Raw genomic sequence first — 5,422 nt, 5'->3', positions numbered from 1 at the left:
AAGATGCATTGTGTTTTAAGTTATATATATATAAAAAAAAAAGAAGGAGAAAAAGATGATCCCAACCCAAGGAAGTTAACCTTAAACATTATAATAAAAATTTTGCTTTCTTCCAAGTAAAGCCTCATAACTATGTGTTGATATATTGAGCATAAAAGGAAGGTTTATTAATATCTTATTTAAGAGTTACTGAGCATATATATAAATTTAATGAGAGTTTGTTTATCTAGATAGATTAATGGAAGTTGAATGATGAATACCTTGCTTTGTGGAATTTGCAAATTATTTTTCTATTTTAATGCTTTGATTACTAGGGACTCATAATAAGCTGGTTAGGGGGTGTAATTAGTACTTAAAAGTGCATTTTTATCAAGGTTTTATATCATTATTTTGCACTTGAAGCATCAATAACTCCTTAACTAAAGCATATTTTATAAAAACAAGTTTGATACCATAAGATACCTTTAATTTATGGTAAATGTTCATCTTAAATGTAGGCCTATCACATAAATGAAAGGATTGATTGATGAGTTTAAGTAATGAAATTGAAAGGACAAAGAGAGGGCAAAACTTTGAAAAGAGATGCTGATTCAACCCAAACTAGAACATTGTTCGGTCATTATGTCATATCTGGAGCTGTAGATCTTGAACTTAGGTTTGCTCTATATGGATGAAAAGCTAAGACATAGGTCTAAAACATTCATTGAAGACAAGACACAATTTTTCTATTTGGAAGTTAAAATCTTAGCAACAATAGAGAAGTTAGAATCTATCTTGCAACCTAGGTACTATTAAGTGTTTAACCCATATCTCGAGTTCTAGAAGCCCAAATGACCTCAATATTTTTTTTTTTTTTGGAAAGCTAAGATAATTTTCTAGAACTTTCATGATTGAAGTATGTTCAACTTCTAACGTTATCAATGATGTTTTGTTTATACAAGAAGATAAAGATTGTCACCAAGTCACTATATGACCACCCACTCAATAATTAGTCATCAAATCAATAGTTCTAAATTTTGACGTATAAAAGAAGACATTTGTCATGAATTTAGGCATCTTAGTTTGCAGATCAAGATCATATTCTTGCTCTCTTTATTGTAATGCTTAAGTTTTACTTATATTAATCTCTTGTTTATGCTTCTCATTTCCTTTCCTTTACTTAGTTAACTGTTAACTTATATCTTATTTATGTTCTTATCTTATTTATTTATGTTTCTCTTTTTCATTATGTTCATTTAAATTTATTATGTCAAGGTGAAAAGGTTACACTAATGGTGTAAGAATAAGTATAGTATAAACTCAACATTGGCCTTAATATTTAATACTAACATGTTTTGTATTTGTTATCTTCTTCACTTTTAATACTTTGTTTGTTAAATGATTAATCTAAATTTGTGTTTTATAACCTTTGGTATAATAAATACTTGATATTTTTATAGCCCAAACCGCATGGTATAACCTACACCTATACTATGAAAGGAACTTAAATTATTGTTAACATAAGTTATAATCATGAATACCTGAGAACATTTATAACTATTAGCATTATTCGAATAAGATAACTAATGTAATCATGTAAATAATTTATAATCTGATTGTAATAATCATTGTGTGTGGTTTCTAGTTGAGTAATAAGAGTTTATACTATACTTGTTTGAAATACCATTAGTGAATCCTCTAACTTTGACAAGTATTTTTATCATTATTTAATCCTTATATCAATATCACATCTCAAAGCTCTCTTTATTACTATTAATGTTAATATTACTATTATTATTACTATTGTTGTTGTTGTTTTTATGTTATTATTATTTATAATTTATATAGTTACCTTCCTGTAGTTTGATCTCGGTCTTGCCGGGTTATTTATTACTTCGACACTCCTATACTTGGGAGAAGACATCAATCTTTTGGTTGTGTCAAGACACCCCTTCGAGCTTAATAACTCAGGTTGCAGATATTGATGCATAGATAGTATAATGTTTGATTCCTTAAGCTTTTATCCTCAACCCATGTAACAAGCATTGGGCAAATAGCTCCCAAGTTAGTTGATTTTAGGGTATTAGGTGTTACAGCACCCTTTTAGGCTTAATTACTTGGCTTAGGGAGGCTACAAAACCAAACTTATCTATGCTTTTATTATCATCAATTTTTTTTGCAAATTATATACTATTCATTTTGCTTAGTTGCTTAGCGTATTATTTGCAACCCACAATCATATGTTAAAGTATGTATATGAATACTAGTTAAATGACTATATGAGCATAATCAAATAATAACAATGCGAGAGTTTGTAAACCTAAATATTTCAAGAAGTATTCTAATAAACCTTGTTATGAATATTGTAAATAACCATTGAAAAATATTTACCAAGATGCATCTCAAGAGTCAATAAAATTCCTCCTTACTCTACTATCCTAGTAATAATAGTTGCAAATAATTTATGAAATAGAAAACACAATTAGTTTTTCTTATATATATCAACTACTACCCTCTCCCCCCAACCAAAACGAGACATTATTCTCAATGTCCTAAGACAGAAAGATAGAGTATAGAAGACATCACTTGAAACACCAAAAACTGACAAACTTGAAACACACTTAAATAAATATAAAAAATAACAAAACAAAATAATATGCTATTAATAAAACCAAAAGACTAAAGGATTTACAAACGAAGGTTCAAATCCAATCTAAACTTTTTATAAATTTTCATAGTTGATCAATTTATGCGACTCATAAAGGGATCAATTACAAGGATGAAAAACTGTAGTTGGTCAATCAATTGTTCAATAGTAGCAGTAGAGATTATGATTTGTCGTGCTGAAGATGTGAGAAATTTCTATTCCACAGCAGGATCAAGAAAAGACAATAAATTATCATAAAAACCATTAACATTTAGCAAACCTATAGGTTTATGATGAATGTAAAGTTAAGCCCAAGAGAAAATATAAAAGATTTCTTCGAATGTACTCAGACCACCAGGTAAGGCAATGAAGACAATAACATGTTTAAACATTGTATTCGTTTGATCAGTCATCATGGAGACCTGTTGTTCCTCTCTAATTTTTTTCCAAAGAAAGGTGATTAGTATTTAAAAGTGCATGTTTATCATGGATTTATACCATAATTTTACACTTGAAGTATCAATAACTTCTTAATTAAAGCAAGTTTTATAATAACAAGTATGATACCATAAGGTACCTTTAATTTATGGTAAATGTTCATCCTAAATGCAGGCCTATTACTTAAATGAAAGGATTGATTGATGAGTTGAGGTACTGAAATTAAAAGGATAAAGAGAGGGCCAAACTTAGAAAGGAGATGCTGATGCAGTCCAAACTTGAACACTATTCAGTAATTGGGTCATATCTGGAGTTGTAGATCTCAGATGTAGGTCTGTTTTATATGGATGGAAAACTAAGACATGGGCTAAAACTTTTATATGGAGGTCAAGACTCAATTCTACTATTTAGAGGTCCAAATCTTAGCAACAATGTAGAAGTCTGAATCTGTCTTGTAGCCCAGACACTATTTATTGTTTAGCTCATATCTCAAGTTCTAGAAGTCCAAATGACTTGATTTTTTTTTCCATGAAAAGCTAAGATAATTTCCTAGAATTTTTATGCAAAAGTCTGGTTTAAATTCTAACATTATCAGTGACTTTTTTTCAAATAAGAAGATAAGGATTGTCACCAAGCCAAGATGTGGCCACCCATTCAACACTTAGTCATCAAGTCAATAGTTTCAAATTTTAGCCTATAAAAGGAGGCATTTGTCATCATCTAGGCATCTTGGTTTCTAGATCAAAATCATGCTCATCCTCTCTCTCTTTATTGTAATGCTTAATTTTTATTTATATTAATCTCTTATTTATTTTTGTCATTTCCTTTCCTTTACTTAGTTAACTTTTATTTATTTATGTTCTTATCTTGTTTATTTTTATTTCTCTCTTTAATTTTGTTTAGCTAAGTTTATTATGTCAAGGTGAAAAGGTTACACTAATGGTGTAAGAATAAGTATGGTGTAAACTTAATATGGACTTTAATATTTGATACTAACATGTTTTGTATTTGTTATCTTGTTCACTTTTAATACTTTGCTTGTTAAATGATTAACCTAGATTTGTGTTGTATAACACTTAGTACAATAAATACCTGACACTTTCATAACCCAACTGTATTTTAACCGATACTTGTGCTATAAAAGGAACTTGATTTGTTGTTAACATAAGTTATAACCATGAATACTTTACAAGATTTACAATTATTAGCATTATTCGAATAAGATAACTGATGTAATCATATTAACAATTTATAATCTGATTGAAATCTTCTTTGTGTGTGGTTTCTAATTAAATAATATTAATTTATATTACACTTTTTTAAAATACCATCAGTGGATCCTTTAATCTTCACATTTGTTGTTATCCTTGTTTAATCCTCACATTGATCTTCCATCTCAAAGTTCTCATCAATTTCTTCTTATTTTTCTTCTTCTTGTATTATTATTGTTGTTGTTGTTGATGTTGTTTATAATTTCTATGGTTCGACCCCGGTCTTGCCGGATTATTTATTACTTCAACACTCCTGCACTTGGAAGAAGTCATTAATCTTTTGGTCGTGTGATTAGTACTAAAAAGTACTTTTTTATCAAGGTTTTATATCATCATTTTGCACCTGAAGTATGAATAACTCCTTAACTAAAGCATCTTTTATAATAACATATCTAATAATATAAGATACCTTTAATTTATGGTAAATGTTTATTTTAAATATAGGCCTATCACATAAATGAAAGGATTGATTGATGAGTTTAAGAACTGAAATTGAATGGATAAAGAGATGGTCAAACTTAGAAAAGAGATGGTGGTGCAGTCTAAACTAGAATATTGTTTAGTAATTGGGTAATATCTAGAGCTATAGATCTCAGATTTAGGTCTACTTTATATGGATGGAAAAGTAAGTCATAGGCCTATAACTTTCATATGGAGCCCAAGATTTTAAAAGGTCATTTTCAAGTCCAAATTATAGCAACAACAAAGACGTCCTAATCTGTCCTACAGCCCGAACATTGTTTAGTGTTTGGCCCATATTTGGAGTTTTAAAAGTCCAAATACCTCCATTTTGTTTTTCTGGAAACCTAAGATAATTTCCTATAATTTTTATGTTTTCTTACAACTTTCATGTTTTCAAATTGTTTCAATTCTGACGTTATCAATGACATTTTAGGTAGACAAGAGAAGATAAGGATTGTCACCAAGTCAAGAGTTGGCCACCCACTTATTAATTAGTCATCAAATCAATAGTTTCCAATTTTGGCCTACAAGAGGAGGCATTTGCCATGCATTTAGGCATCTTGGTTTCCAGATCAAGATCATGCTCTTCCTTTCTCTCTTTGTATTTTTGTAATGCTTAAGTTTT

This window comes from Populus euphratica, unplaced genomic scaffold (genome assembly GCF_000495115.2).
Source record: "Populus euphratica unplaced genomic scaffold, PopEup_1.0 scaffold1002.1, whole genome shotgun sequence".
Lineage (NCBI taxonomy): Eukaryota > Viridiplantae > Streptophyta > Magnoliopsida > Malpighiales > Salicaceae > Populus > Populus euphratica.
The sequence above is the reverse complement of the archived record's forward strand: the minus strand, read 5'-3'. Positions refer to the sequence as shown.